At 45.3% G+C, this 16,264-nt stretch overlaps 1 protein-coding gene and 1 long non-coding RNA gene across 6 annotated transcripts in view; one reads left to right on the forward strand and one right to left on the reverse strand.

Annotated features, from left to right (window-relative positions):
* The window catches only part of 9430085M18Rik, a 59,683-nt gene that overhangs the window by 7,287 nt on the left and 36,132 nt on the right, over positions 1 to 16,264 (forward strand). The gene's annotated exons all lie outside the window — the stretch shown is intronic.
* The window catches only part of Gm42134 (predicted gene, 42134), a 42,314-nt gene continuing 38,313 nt past the window's right edge, over positions 12,264 to 16,264 (reverse strand). For both annotated transcript variants that reach the window (XR_003955947.1, XR_880489.2), the window contains exon 6: positions 12,264 to 12,581. The gene's annotated coding sequence lies outside the window, so the exon portion shown is untranslated. The remainder of the gene's footprint in view (positions 12,582 to 16,264) is intronic.

Here is a 16,264-nt window from a genome sequence, read left to right on the forward strand (position 1 = left end):
TGAATGCTTGGCCCCTAGTTGGTGGAACTGTTTGGGAAGGATAAGGAGGTGTGGTCTTGTTGGATGAGGCATGTCACTCAGGGTGGGTTTTGAGGTTTCAAAAGGCCCCTGCCATGTCAGGCCCAGGTGCTCTCTCTCTCTCTCTCTCTCTCTCTCTCTCTCTCTCTCTCTCTCTCTCTCTCCCTCTCTCCCTCTCTCCCTCTCTCCCTCTCTCCCTCTCTCCCTCTCTCCCTCTCTCCCTCTCTCCCTCTCTCCCTCTCTCCCTCTCTCCCTCTCTCCCTCTCTCCCTCTCCCTTCAACTTGAGGGTCAGATGTCAGCTCTCAGGTAATGTTCTACATGCCTGCCTGCCTGCCTGCCTGTCTGCCGCCATGCTTTCCCACCATGATGGTCGCAGATTCTCCTCTCTGGAACTGTAAGCAAGCCTCCCACTTATTGCTTTCTTTTATAAGTTGTCTTGGTCATGGGTCTCTCATTTATGGCAAAGTAACAGTAAGATGATGATGATGATGATGATGATGATGACAGCGATGACGATGATAACAATGAAGAAGAATACTTTAACCCACTCGGAATTTTCTTTTCTTCTTTCTTGTATGTGGTGTGTGTGTGTGTGTGTGTGTGTGTGTGTGTGTGTGTGTGTGTGTGTGTGTGATGTGTACATATATGTGTTCATCTATGTGTGCACATGAGGAGGCTAGAGGTTGATATTAGAATCTTCAAAGATTACTCTTCCCTTCGGTTTTTGAGACTAGGTCTCTCACTGAACCTGGAGCTTGCCCTTCCTGCCGAGCTCCCAGGATCTACCTGTCTCTGTCCCTTCTCCATGCTACACCCACCCTCCAACACTACCTGAGCCGGGGACGTGCACCACCGTGTCCAGCCTTTATATGGATGCTAGAGATCTGAGTCCAGGTCCTCAGTCTTGCATGGCAACCACTTTACCCCCGTAACCATCCTCCCATGCCCATGGGTAACCATCCTCCCATGCCCTTGCCCCCATTTTAGTTTTAGGGGTGGGGCCTTGATAACCTGGGCTGTTCTGGAACTGCCTATGTTGCTCAGGCTGGCCTTGAACTCATGGCAGTCCTTCTATTTCAGCATCCTGAGTGCTGGAATTACAGCCATGAGGCTCCATGCCTGGCTTGGGGTTTATTTAATTTATGCAGACTATTTTTTTCCAAAGTTGCAAATTTTTTCTACTACACCCTGCCCTCTTCCCTTGTACTCGATGTCATTGCTTTCGTGCATACCAAACCCGTTTACTTTACCTAGTTTCTGTCTCTGGCCTATTTACTGGGTTGGAATTTGAGTTGTAGTAAAATTTTAAGGACAGGGTGAGTAAAACATCAACTTAAGTAGCGATAACGGTTCTTCAGACCAGACATTGGCTCCATCAGACTTATGCAGAAGTGGACCCAAGACAGAACAGGCAACCAGACAAGGAAAATGCCTGAACTCGGGTGGCCCCAAGGCTCTGACCGGCAGGAACAGGATACCTATGGATGCCAGGGTCAGTTTCTCAGCTTCGTGTCGCCTTATTCACCCTGAATTCCAGAGGGACCGATTCCCCTGAGCCAATCTGTATCACAGGCTTCCCTAGTTCCAGCCGATACCACTTTTAAAAAGAGAAAAGAAATACTGAAGTCCACACTGAACACAGCTAGGCATGGTGTGAGGCAAGGAAGAATAATTAAGGCCAGGCACTCTGGATTCTTTTTTTGTTTGTTTGGGTTTTTTGTTTGTTTGTTTGTTTTTGAGACGGGGTTTCTCTGTGTAGCCCTGGCTGTCCTGGAACTCACTCTGTAGACCAGGCTGGCCTCGAACTCAGAAATCTGCTTGCCTCTGCCTCCCAAGTGCTGGGATTAAAGGCGGGTGCCACCACGCCCAGCCGGCACTCTGGTTTTTTAAGCTGAAAGCATTCTTCTACCAAATCATTCAATTTCTTCCATTGTATGCTTTAGCAATATTGCCCCTGCTACCAAGAGAGTTGTTGTTGTGTGTGTAAGTTTATCTGGCAGGTGCCTCATTACTACTATCTATAAGTCTTAGTATTAGCAGTATCTCTGGTGATTCTCTTGCGTTCTCATTGTTGCAAATAATAGGTGTGTTGCTTCTTCCCAGTCTTTTTTTTTTTTTTTAACATTTTATTGTGTTTTATTTACCAACATGTCTTCGGCTTTTAGAACCGTGCTTGATTTATTTAGGAGGTAAAACTTCTAGACCACTTTTAATGAATTAAAGTAATATTTAAAATTCTTGGTCTTTCTGGTTCTCAATATCTATATTACACACCATCATTACTATTATTTTTCTGTGTATGAGTGTTTTTTCTGCATGTATGTCTGTGCACCACTTGCATGCCTGGTACCTGTGGAGGCCAGTAGAGGGCCTCAGGTGCCCTGGAACTGAAGTTAGGGATGGGAATGCCCTGTAGATGCTGGGATTGAACTGTCACTTATAAATGTGCCTATTACAAAACAGATCTGAGCAAGGAGACAGACCCGGAGGGCTGACCCCTCCCTCCCTTTACACACCCTTGGCTTACAGACACCCCTATTGTTACCCGTTCCTTTGGTGTCCTTTCCACTGTTTTGTTTTGGCTTGGGTTCGGTTGGGTTTTCTTGTTATTCTTCCTGGTACACCTTTACCTCCTTTTACATGACATAGACAGGACTAAACCAGTTCCAAGTCCTAATCCAAGGCTGAGCAGCGGACCCAGCTGGGTGTTGTTGATGACCTGGTAGTGCATGATCGTCACCGTTGCTGCCCATGAAAATAATTTGTCAGAGAATGGGATCTAAAAAGTGAGAGCAAATTCCCGATACAGCAAGGGGTGGGTTTCTACCTGTGTGGTCCTGAGCACCTGCAGCAGCGGAGCTAGCAGAGCCTCGAGAGTCTGTCATCCATGACAAAGGGTCCCCCACAACAGCAGCTTTGTACACATTCAGCCCCTCACTGATATTTGCTTCCAGGAGTCTTACAGAAGGAAGTGACCTGACCCTAAGACAAGGTTGTGCTTTACAGTGATGTCACCTCACTCACTCACCCTTAAAAATGGGACAAGAAGGTATTTATTCTATATATTGACCGCTTAAAAATGTCTTGTCAGTTAGAAAGCATTCTGGAAAAATAAATTAGCTTTGAATTATGTTTGCACTGGTATTAAATAAATGTGGGCTGGGTGTGGTGGTGCACACCTTTAATCCCAGCACTCGGGAGGCAGAGGCAGGCAGATTTCTGAGTTTGAGGCCAGCCTGGTCTACAAAGTGAGTTCCAGGACAACCAGGGCTATACAGGTCTCGAAAAAAAAAAATGTGGTTTGTTTGTTTGGTTTTTTTTCAAAGTTTGTTTTACCTTTCTAGCTAAAATTTTCAGTTTGTCTTTGCTTGTCCCACTGAGAGTAAAATCAATCCTGTGATTCTTGGGGTGCACAAGATAGGGACCGACAGGTGGTAGTTGGGAATGCAGATGCAGAAAACTGGTCATGGCTGGTCAGCCCCTGTGGTCTGCCTGGGAATGGCCTCCATGGGGTCACAGGGTAAAGAATTAGAGGGGAGTGGCCTTGTTGGAGGAGGTGTGTCACTGGGGATGGGCTTTGAGGCTCCCACAGCCCATGCCAGGACTAGTGTCTCTATCTCTCTGCCTGTGGATCAGTATGTAAGTGCACAGTTACTACCCCAATGCCACTTGGCTTTCCACTGCAATGATAATAGATAAATCACAAGATCCCAGTTAAATGCTTTCTTCTCTAAGAGTTGTCTTGGTCATGATGTCTCCTCGCTCGCTAGAATAGTAACTGAGATACTGTTAAAGCAGGATAACAGGGCTGGAGAGAGGGTTCACAGGGAAAAGGCGCTTTCAAGGCCAAAGCCCCGAGCTCTGCCTCTGGATTCATGTGATGGAAGGAGAGAGCCAACCACGTCTCTCTCTCTCTCTCTCTCTCCCTCTCTCTCTCTCTCGCTCTCTCTCTCTCTCTCTCTCTCTCTCTCTTTCTCTCATACTCCCAGCCCTAAGATTCCTGACATTCTCAGAGGGCAAAGACCTGACTAAAAAGAGCATCTGCAGTGCGACTTTCCAGTGCTAAGTCAAAGCTAGGTTCATTACTTTCATTTGTTTTGTGGGGGAGGGGCTGTTGGCAGGTAGAGGGCAGAGGGTAGCTTTCAGAGAGTTGGTTCTCTCCTACCACATAGGCCCTGGGTATTGAACTCAGGCAGCTCAGCTTAGCAGCAAGCACCTTCATTTAATGAGCCATCTCAATAGCCCAGGGACAGTTTGTGGGGACCAAACAGTATCTCAGTGAGTAGAAATATCCTACACTCCTTCACTTGAGTTGTAGATTTCCAATGATTAATTTTAAGAAATGATATGGAAGCCGGGCGGTGGTGGCGCACACCTTTAATCCCAGCACTTGGGAGGCAGAGGCAGGAGGATTTCTGAGTTCGAGGCCAGCCTGGTCTACAGAGTGAGTTCCAGGACAGTCAGGACTATACAGAGAAACCCTGTCTTGAAAAACCAAAAAAGAAAAAAGAAAGAAAGAAAGAAAGAAAGAAAGAAAGAAAGAAAGAAAGAAAGGATATGGAATGTACCCCAGCTGGAGCTAATAAGAGAAAACGGGACCTGCCAATGCTCTGATGATTGAGATAACTTAATGAAAAATAATGCAGCCAACATTCCCACCATGTTAACTATGGGCGGAGTCCCTGCTCCCTACTAGACTCTCCAATTACCATAGGATCTACAATGTACATACGTGTTTACTGAGAGGCATAAAGCAAAAAGAACATTCTTGAAGAGTGTCAGGACTTCTCTCAGCAGAAAGGACATCCTCGGCCAGTGGCTGTCCATCTAGACAGAATAGCAGACTCCTCGCGCTGGAAACAGAAACTCACGGGAACTTGAGTTACAAGTAAGCGGTTGGAATCTCAGCTCAGTATTTACTGCCCCTTCTTGGGCAAATCATTTAACCTCCTGAGCCTGAGACACTTTTAAAAAGGAGCACAACAAGGTTCTCTACCCAGAGGGATGTGGGACATCTCAGGAGGAGGAGGCAAGGGGCTCAGCAACCTGCCCTGGCCCCGTTAGTGTGTGCCGCCATTACAAGTAGAATATTTTCATGGTAAATTGTTTCAAAGTTTAAATTCCTTATGTTCATGTTATTTTTCGAAAAGCTTACCTGCTACTAAAGTTAAAGTCCATTCTCTTAGTGAAAATAAATGGTTCCATTCAACTGACAGAGCTTCCCAGTAACAGGCGTAAATGTTAACCCGTGTGCCCTGAAAAGGGCACAGGGGAGTCGAGGTCTAATATTGTGTAGGGCTGAGAACTCAAACCGAAGCCCCAATCTCAGGATTCCAGGTCACAGTAGTCCACCAGGATTCCAGGTCAAGGCCACAGCCGCCTACACAGCCACCTATCACGACTCCAGGTCAAGACTACAGCCACTCACCAGGAATCCAGGTCAAGGCCACAGCAGCCCACTATAGGTTGAGGCTCAAAAATGATAACCAGTGCTCCATCGTGCTAAAAGCTCTTAGAGCCAATTTCCAAATTCCAGTCTCTCTGACATCACCTTGGCATGGCAAGAAAGGGTTCTCCTTCAAACTTCCCAGATGTCCCCAGTCAGATGAGTCCATGGAGATTCACAGTCACTTTCAGCTCTCTCACTGAAATTCCCTGAGTCCAGAGACTCTGGGCTCATGCACAGTAACACTCAAGCTTGCCAACATACCTGGACGGCGTCCTCTATGACATCCATACAGAGTCACTTTTAACCTGTCATTTCATAGGCATAATGGACTCTGTCTTGGTTATCTGTGTCTTCTCTGAGCCCACCGAGTTCCCTTAAAAATCGTTTACTATTTCCCTAAAAACTGTTTATGACCCTGATCTTCTGTTCCCCTATAGGAAAAGGCAGGTGTGAACTAGTGAGGCTCATTGATTCAGGGAGCTGTTCTACTTCCAAGATACCGCCATGCTGGGATATTTCTCCCTTTGCACATTAGAGGACCTGTATTAAATCCTCTTTAACTTCGCCTACTGTCCATTCACTTCAACCAACTTTCAGAGGAACAAGGACAAATGTCCCTTTATCTCTACACTGTATAAAAACGGCAAAATATTATAAGGAAGACACCTATGCCATATATGGTGGTGCATACCTGTAATCCTAGCACCTGGCTGAAGCAGGAGGCCAGTAAGCCTGGTGCCACCCTAAGCTGCTACATACTGTATCTCAGGCCAGCCTGGGGGATAGGGTGAAACGCTCACGGAAAAAAGGGAAAAGCAGAGAAATGGACTCTGTCTACGTTGATGAATATCAAATCATGTGCCTCGAAACACGATTATCCCAAAGTGTTAGTAACCATTACACATAAAAGGGTTTTACACATAAATTTGAAAATGTTAACTTGATATTAATTAGATTATTTATGTTATAAGGCTTTTCAGAGCTTTGCACCAATATTATATTATTGGTGAGTTCAAGGGAGAGTCCAACTTCCTAAAAAAATAAAATTGCCCATAGGTAGACATGGTGGTTGACATATATCATTTTAGCAACTGAAGAGGCAGAGGCAAGAAGATCACCATGAATTCAAGGCCAGCCAGAAATACGAAGTGAGTGAGAGCCAGTATTTGGTTATGAGGAAAATTTACCAAGCTAGCAAACGTGACGCGTTTAATTCCATGCAGGACTCACAGTAAACACAACAAAACTGCTGTTATTGTGCTTACGTTGTTGTTGTTAAGGTAGGAGGGCCACATTGACATCTCCACAATCTAGGGCAGATAGCGGGTGTGTCAACATCAGGATCATCTCTAGGATAAAGGTTGCATAAAGCCACGAACCTTAAGCTAGCCCTGCAATCTGGAGACCTAAGGCCATCGGTCTGAGACCAGGGAGTTTCTGACCACAGTCTATCAATGAACCTTACTTGGATTTTGTATTTAGAGACTGTAATTCAAACTTGAGGAAAAATGCTTGCCAGGAATGTTTTGTAACTCCTGAACTTTTCAGCAAGGAGATAGGCTGGTCTTCTAATATTTGTTGTAGTTTAACGAGGCATGCAAGAGATGTAGATAAGGCCTTCCAAATGAGAATTAGCCTCTCATGGTCTAGGCTGTCCCAGAGAAGGGTAGATGAAGGAAGAGAGCACACACACACAGACATACCTACACACACAGAGACACACATACAGGCACATACAGAGACACACACTCACACACATACATACACAGACACACACATACGTACATACACAGAGACACACAAAGAGACACACCTACACACACAGAGACACACACAGAGACACACATACATACACAGACACACTCAGAGACACACACAGAGATACACATACGTGAACACACATACATACATACACACACAGACACACACACACATACAGATACATACAGAGACACACACAAAAACACACAGAGACACATACAAAGATACACAGAGACACAAAATCACAAAAGGTAAATACATTTCTTCACTTAGTAGGGATTACAGGGTCCCTGAAAACAGGTGACATCATCTTTGCAGTCCTGACCCCAACACTTGCTGGTAGTGTTTTCCCTCAGGGCTCACCCACAGAATGGACTGTTAAACCTGTAATTTTCATGTGCATGGCTGCATTTGAAATATTTTCCTCATATGTGTGTGGCCACTTGTATTTATCTTTCTGTAAACTCTACAGCTCTGAACTCTTTGGGTCTCCTGTGTAAGCTGCTCTGATCTCATAAATCAAAACGGCATTACCGTGAGCAAAACAAATCATGCCCAAGTCCATGGTCCCTTGTCCTTCTGAGCTTAAAAAGAACCAGCGGACCTCATGCCCTTTTCTCCACTTGAGTCTGTTTCCTGGCCCATCCTCATGACAGGAAGCAACTGGCAAACCAACCAGTCCTGTTCAGTCCCCTGCTTGAAGAAACAGGAGACTCCGTCCCCACTCTTAATGGTTCATTATTATCTGCCATTCTTTTATCTTGGATAGTGACAAACAGATTGATTTTAAAATGCTATTTTTTCCTCACATGTCAACACAGAGAAATATCATAAGGACTCGAAAATGTCTTTCACACTATTATGCTATGTTTGAAACCAAATACAGCTTTTCAGTATGCTGTAAACATTGAACCTGTCAGTGATGTTTAAATATTAATTTGATTTACAATTTTCACATTTAAGCTAGGTAGTGGTAGCAAATGCCTTTAATCCCAGCACTCAGAAGGCAGAGGCAGGTAAATCTCTGCATTTGCGGCTAGCCTGGTCTATAAAGTGAGTTCCAGAACACCCAGAGCTACACAGAGAAACTCTGTCTCAAAACACACAAACAAACATGCACACACACACATATATACACATATACATATATACATGCATATATGTACACATATATGCACACATATACACATATGTTCATGGGTTTATATATTCACCTTTCAAAACATTATGTATTTGGTAAACACAATATATTTATAGAAGATTTAAATTTTTAATTCATTTTCCCATTGTGCTTATTGCATTGCACCCCAAAATTAGCACTTAATGTTGTTTTATGAAGAGAAATGAGCCATTTACCCATGAGTAGATGCTGGCATCTCTACTACAGAGCAGAAGCCTCTGGTCTCCACTGACATGGAATTGCCTTATCCACTGCAAACCTTCTACCCTGTGTATAATACGTAACTATATGTGCTACAATGGATCTTTCCTGACAGTCACATATTTTCTCCTGTTTTTAGTCCTAATTTGGGGGGAAATCAGGAAGGGCCCTCTCATCCAGACTCTCCCTGGAGGCTCTCACCCAACAGGAGGAACATAGACATTAACAAAGATCCGCCAAACACTAAGTGTACCAGTTCCCATAGGTACTGCATATCCCCCATTCCTGACCATGGAAATCCACCCAGGCCAATGTGAGGGCCCAATAGCCAGAACATAAAAGTTGATATACATTACTATCTGGTTCCAGAATCAGCCTAATTCTCATTTACTATGTTGAAAGCAATGCCGGGAGACTTCTGGTGAAAGGAAAGGGAAGAAAGGTGTGTTGGTTATTTTTATGTGATGACTTACCCAGGACCTAGCACTCAGATATATTGTCAAATAGTATATACGTTTTCATTTTTAAAATGTAATTTTGAGTCTTCTCCCACCCCACCCCCTGAGGTATAACAGAAAATGACCTTAATTTTAGCATATGTGTTATATGCAAAGGTGCTGGTTATTTATTTGTTTGTTCCTTATGTGTGTCTATGTATGTGTGTGCACACACATGTTGCACCTCTCCTGTGGATGTCAGAGGACAACTGGAGGAGTCTTTTCTTTCCTACCATTAGGGTCCTGGGGATCAAACTCAGGCTATCAGGCATGTTGACAAATGTTTTAGCCACTTGACTATCATATCAGCCTGCCACCTTCCTTTTTGAGACGTGGTCCCTCCCTCAACCTGGAGCTTGGCTTTTGACTGTACTGTTGGGCCATTGAGCTCCCTACCTGGCCTCTGCCTGTCTCCTCTCTGCATCACCAGGGTTACAGACACAGGCTCTGCCCTTTTTTTGCGCAGGCGCTAGGGATCTGAATACAAATCTTTATCCTTTTGGGGCAGCTACTTTACCTATTGATCATCACCCAGACCGACTGCTAAGAAGGTGGTGTTTTGTTTTTGTAAATTCTTTTTAACTTTGCATAAAAATAAAAAAGTGGTCCCTGTCGGGGGCTGTAGGAAATCCACGAAGATCAGCAGGGATGAGAGAGCCAGTCCCTGAGAGGACTGAAAAAGGAGGTCTGTCCTCAGACAAAATCCTCAGATGTTCCCCACGCAGGGCACAGTGATTGAGCACTCAGAGATGCAACCTGAGATGCCTCTGACCCCGCCCCTAGGGCTTTAGCCCACTGCTGTCTAGGATAAAAGGGAGAAAGCACAGAAGTTCACAGCACTGATTGATCCTCCAGTAGCCTTGCCGGCCATGGTGCCACATTTAGGGAACATGTCCTGGTATGGGTCAGTTCTCAGGACCTCTCATGGGCACAGACCTCCTTGAGACACTGTTTGCAAGATTCATGGATGCAGTAGAGGCAGCTGCACAGGTGCTCCTCACAGCAATCAAGAGGCCCGGGCTCCCTGGGCTCTGCTGTTTCTTAAGTCTGGCAATTCTGGGGTGAAGATTGGAATGCCTTCCTGTGGGCTGTGGTGCTGGGACTGGGAACCACGCCTCTAGGGCCTGAGGCCCCGCCTCTTAATAATCACAGCACCACCTCCCCAACCCCCAACCAACCCCACTATCCGTCTAGTCACTGTGGTTGTTTGTGCTGGATATAGTATGGAACTGAAGCATCGGCGCCAGCAGCATGAAGACAGGAAGAAGTAGGCAGCTCTTATGGCCATAGAGTCAGGAGGCCGCAGCGCTTCTATTGAGGTGTTGAGCTGTCAGCATCCCTGCACCCTGCTCCACACAGAGAATGTGAGGCCAGCAGATCTGACTGCTGAGTCCATCTATTTGTCTCAGCCTGGCCAGCTCCCTCCTCCATCCCGGAAGGTGAAGGTACCTTTAACATTTAAAACAGCATACCCAGGGCAGGCAACTTACTCTCCCTAAAGCAGGTGGACCTCATTGAATCCGTTGGAAGGACTTAATAGAAACAGATGGAGTTCCAAAGAAGAAAGACTCTGCTCATAGGCTGCTCTTGAATTGGGACCGGGTCATCAAATCTGCCCTGGCAGATTTTAGAACTGCCAGTCTCTGTCACAACTGCATGAATGATGCCTTTAATCTCCTCCCACCCCCTCCTCACACACAAATGCATACATGTATACAAATATATGTATGTATACGTTCACACATATAAACCCACACTCTATTGGCTCTACTTCTCTTAAGAACTCTAAGGGGTAGGGCAGGGCGGGGCGGGGCGGGGGCGTGCCATGTGGAAGTGGTAGCCATGTGTAAGAAGGTAAAAAATGGGTCCTTGAAAGTATGGCTGGATAAGCAGCTGCTGTATCTTTATAAAGTGGGCACCACCCAGACATCAGCCCAGCTCCAGGAGCCTCTGGCTGAGTCTATCTATACTCAGGCCTAATCCCTTATCTACAACACAGCCTGCATAGAGAGGGCTTTGGGTATCCCACTTTAAAAAGCACCCAGGTATCTCCCAACTTACTTGCCTTTGTTTCCTGAAATTTACTGAAGTCAGCCTCTGGCTCTCTCCCCTAAAAGGTAAATAAATCCGTTTGCAGGTAGGACAGAAAACACAGCAAGAGAGAGAGAGAGAGAGAGAGAGAGAGAGAGAGAGAGAGAGAACGAACATAGGAAGTTTAGCACCAAAATGGCGCTCCAGAAGATTCTGAAAGTGGGGCACAGAGCTGCCTATGCTGTGACCCTCTGACACAGCCTCACTTTGGTTGGATACATAACACATTATATTTTGTTCATGGCCTCTTAGAGATTCATTTTTTCACAAGTAACAATTTTGGAACTGGGCCTTGAGGGCAGACTTGTTTGTCTGCAGAGCTTGCCCCACTCCCACCCCCACCCCCTGCCCACGGGGCAGGAATGCTCTTGAAGATTGACTAGACCAGGGTTCACCAAGGTTGCCTGACCTGGCCAGGACTTATAAGAGAATGAAGAATTATTTTCACAGATGGCAAGAAGGTTTCGCAGCTGACACGGGCGCTCCTGTTGTAAGGAATAAATGATAACTAATTTGCCGGCCGGGTCTCCCCATAGTGCTTATGGGACTATCAGGTCACAGGTGAAACAGAAAGGGACTAGTACTGATAACCACGTGCAGATGCCAGGCACCATGCGTCATGACGATACTCTGAAGGTTGGCTAACACAGCAATGGTTGTGTTTGTCTTGTTTTGAAAAGATTATTTTTTTTTAATTTTAAAAATTTTTATTAAAAAATAGATCTTCTTGCAGAGTACATCCTGACCTTGGTTTCTCCTCCCTCCACGTCTCCCAGCTCGTCCATCCCCGCTCCTCCCCAGATCCAGGCCCCCTTGGTTCCTTTTCAGAAAGAATAGGCCTCTAAGAGACCACAGCCAAACAGGACGAAACAAACAAACACTAAGGCAAAAGGCCTCACATATGGAGGCTGGACAAGGCACTCAAGAGTCCCAAGAGTAGGCAAAGGAGTCAGAAATACAGAGCTCGTTGTCTTAGGAGTCCCACAAACACACCGAGCTAAAAGCATAGTAAAGAATTAGTAAATAATTACCCAGATAGATTCTTGTGAAACATACCGAGGACTTTTACAGTGTGTTTTATTTTCAACATTAAGATTTCAGAAAGGATTTCCTCATGGACAAACTGTCCCTGGCAGTGTGGCATAAACCACACTGGAAGGACATTAGAGAATGACATTTAGGGATTCAAAACTGAAGGAAAAGGAGTGCTGCTGAGTAGGGGCCCAGAGACAATCCAGCGCGAGTCCAAGTTTCTCCAAAAGATCAGGTTTGCAGCACCCAAGCAGGCAGGCAAGCAGAGAGCGCCGCGTCTGCGTTCTTACGTCACAGGTCCACGCACCTCATACAGAAGGGAGAACTTAACCTCTGCTGTCTTGGCGTCTCCTAGACAAAATGGAAACCATTCATTGTCTTAGAGACAGAATTGAACTTTAAAAATATCGTATACATAAGCATGTTCTGCCCGCGTGTATGTTTGTGCACCACTTGTGGATCTGGTGCCATAGAGACCGGAAGAGGGCACTGGATCCGCTGGAACTGGACTTAGAGATGGCTGTGAGCTTCGTGTGGTTGCTGGGAATTGAACCTGGAAGAGCAGCCAGTGATCTTAACTGATGAGCCTGCTCTCCAGCTCTACAATTTTTAAAAAGAGAAGAGATGTTTTGGGTTATGATTTCAATCCATCATGCCCGGGGAAGCATGGTAGGGTTCGCAGCGGGAGCCCGTGGTGAAATAGTTTATGTGGATACGGGATTGGGAACCAAGACAAATCAACATCAAATGCTGTTTCTTATTATATTATTATTATATTATATATTATCAAATGCTGTTTCTTATAATATTATATACCATCATAGATACTAAAACAGCAAATGAGGTCCGTCATTGGTGTACAGCCTGGCCTTCTTTGAAAGATTTGTTTTGTTATTTTTAATTATGTGTATCTATGTGTGTGTGTGTGGAGGGGGGGTGTGCACTTGTGGAGGGCAGAGGTGCCAGACACTCCTGAAGCTGCATTGTGAGGCCGTTGTGAGGCTCCTAACATGGGTGCTGGGAACTGAACTCGTTCTCGTTCTTAACTGTTGAGCCTTCTTTCTAGCTTGACTTCCCCTTTCAACTCTTCTGTTCTCCTTGCTTTTCTTTTTCTTTTTCCTTTCCTTCCTTCCTTCTCTTTGTGTGTACTCTGTGCATGTGGAGGTCACGTGACAACTTATGGAGGAGGCTTTATCCTTCTGCAATGCGGACCCCGGGGATTGAACTCAGATCCTTAGGCTAGGCAGCCAACAGCGAGTTCTGATCCCAGAGACTGACCTCGTGTCCTTAGGCAGAGAGCACCTTTATGAAAGTATTTCAGGGAGGCATGACCTGTTTTCGTTTTTAATCTGGTAACTACTCTGCTGTAGAGAGCTGAGCAAGTACCTTCCCAAGGTCCCTCACCTGGAGTGAGGTTTAAAGAAGATGGTTAATATTTGCCCAGAAAAACAAGCGCAGTGCAAGCCTCCAGCCGTGAAACCTAAGAATGCATCGTGGAAGCATCCTGGAGATGGAGAGAAGATGGCTTCACACAAGCCATCAGGCCTGTGTGTTCGTCCTTTAACGGAGCATTGCTCTCTAAGATCGTTCTTAGCATATTCCCTACCCAAGCTTGTATGGGGAAATGAATTTTAAAAGATTTTAAGTTTCATTGTATTTTCAACTTAGCATACATTCAGGTGATCTAACTAGGTACTGATTTTAATTTTGAATAGTGATTTTAAATGTGTGTGTGTGTGCGCGCGTGTGTGTTTGTGTGTGTGCTTGTGTGTGTGCGCGCGCGTGTGTGCGTGCATGCACGTGCAGAGGTCAGACGACAACTTTGAGGAGGTGATTCCCACATCTCACGTTTATGTGGCAATTGGGCTTGGCTCGCCAGACTTGCCCAGCAAGCACCTTAACCCAGTGAGCGCTTTTGCTGGCCCTGAATGATTTTAGCAATGATTTCTAGGGCAGAGGGTGTGACTTAGTGGTCGAACCACTTACCTACCGTGCGTTGAATCCTCAGTGCTACAGAAAAAAAGGGGGAAGAGGAGGACTGCAATTATAATGTGATATATTTTCAATTAGAGTAATCTGAAAAAGACTAAACAAAGCTAAGGAATCAGTGAGAAGATTAGCCCTGTGGTGGTTAACTGTTCTCCTTGCTGTTAAAATGGTGGCTGCATGGCCTCACACACGCATACAGACCAAAATTTAAAATTATTATTCAAAGTGAAAATCGGTACTTAGTCATATCACATGTGTATACTAAAATGCAAATATAATGAAAATCTTAAAAACCTTTGCCACAACCCACGGAATCGTGCAACGGAGATCATGAAATCCAATCAAGGCAAGGACTTAGGGTGGTAACCACAGCCCACTTCAGGCTGTGGTGAATGTACAGAGGACTCACGCACAGCTGAGGCTTCGTGTGGGGAGGACTCACGCCTGAGGTCGCACGTGTGTGGAACAGACTCACAGTTGTACTTGTGTGGGGAGGGCTCACGGGTCTGGGGAGGACCCATAGATGAGGAGACTGCCTGTGTTGGGAGAGGACTCACAGTTGAGTTCGCACCTGTGGGGTAGGAGTCACAACTGAGACTGCGCATCTGTGGAGAAGAGGGCATGTGGACTTCCTGTCCTTCCTGTTATTGTGCCATGAACCAAAACTGATATTAAAAAAAAAAAATAAGTCTCCACAGGTGATTCCTCCTTTAAGAAATCTTTTGTGGAAAACTATAGGAGAGGAAAGCCTGGAAGGAGTCCGTCAAGTTAGTTTTAGTGACTCGAGTCATGTGACCAGTCTTGCTTGATCTCCACGCCTACTCACTTCCCCGAACCTCACCCCGTGCATAATTGGAAAGCAAATCTGGTTTCTTATCAAACCATGCATCGGGTCATGTTCCTTTCAAGGATCTGGAAGGATTAGGCTCCAGCATCAGCCAGGAACTCACTGTAGCAGGCCTTCCACGACCACCCCATCCCCTCCACTGTGCAGTAACAGCCAGAAATGGAATTTCACCGTGGCTGCTGTACTGTGCACTTAGAGTCCCTCACTTAGGAGAGACTTGAAACAGGGATAGAGTTGGGGTGTAGCCTAAGCTACATATCTCTCACATACAGTAAAAAAGTACTTTTCATACTCAATTATCCAAGCTAAACATATCAGCTAGTTTGATACAAATTACTTTATTGGTTTTGCCTTCCTGTGTCTGAACATTTGGAGATCATTTTCCCATAAATCCACAGTACCTCCAGTCTCTCCAAATTGGACTTATCCGCATCCTCCTAACAAAATGTTTTGTAAACCTTGAGAACCAACATGACTCTGTATTGACACAATAAATAACTTTCAGCAACAGGAGATACAAAGCACACCAAAGGGAGGTGCAAAGCTCTGAGAAGTAAGGCCCACACTTTCAGCGTGCTCTCTCCTGAGTGCCAGGACATCTTCAGGGCAGGGCTCACAGGCCCTAGTCTAGCAAGCAATGACGAAGGACAGCTTGAGCAGCCGCCCAGGAATGCTGAAGCCAGTGACCTGAGCTTGCTGGAGACTGGCTAAGCAGCTCCACACCATACGCTCAGGCATGCTGACAATGTCCCTTAGCAAACAAAGGCGGGCTAGAGTATTTGTGATAAATATTATTGGAGGTCATATTGCAAAAGACATATTTAAACATGGTAATGTTTATCACCGCCACCACCACCACCAAGACTGTACTAAAACTATATGTATATTTTACATATATGTAATATATATTATATGTTATGTGTTTTATGTTATATACTGCATATGTAAATATGCATATATATATATGGAAATGAGTGAAAAGCACAAGAAAGCTCAACACTGTTCAGGAGCCTGGAGGCAGATGGGTGAATAATGACCTTGGAACAGAGATGTTGAAACTGAACTCTTGTAGAAGAAAAGCCCATTTGAAAACGTTTCACTACCACTAAGCACCAACACCTCTCCTGCCTTCTACCGGATGAATAGTTGGGAGCTCCAAGCATATCTACCGGTGAGATCAGGAATATGGTTAAAAACG

This window comes from Mus musculus, chromosome 5, assembly GCF_000001635.26.
Source record: "Mus musculus strain C57BL/6J chromosome 5, GRCm38.p6 C57BL/6J".
Lineage (NCBI taxonomy): Eukaryota > Metazoa > Chordata > Mammalia > Rodentia > Muridae > Mus > Mus musculus.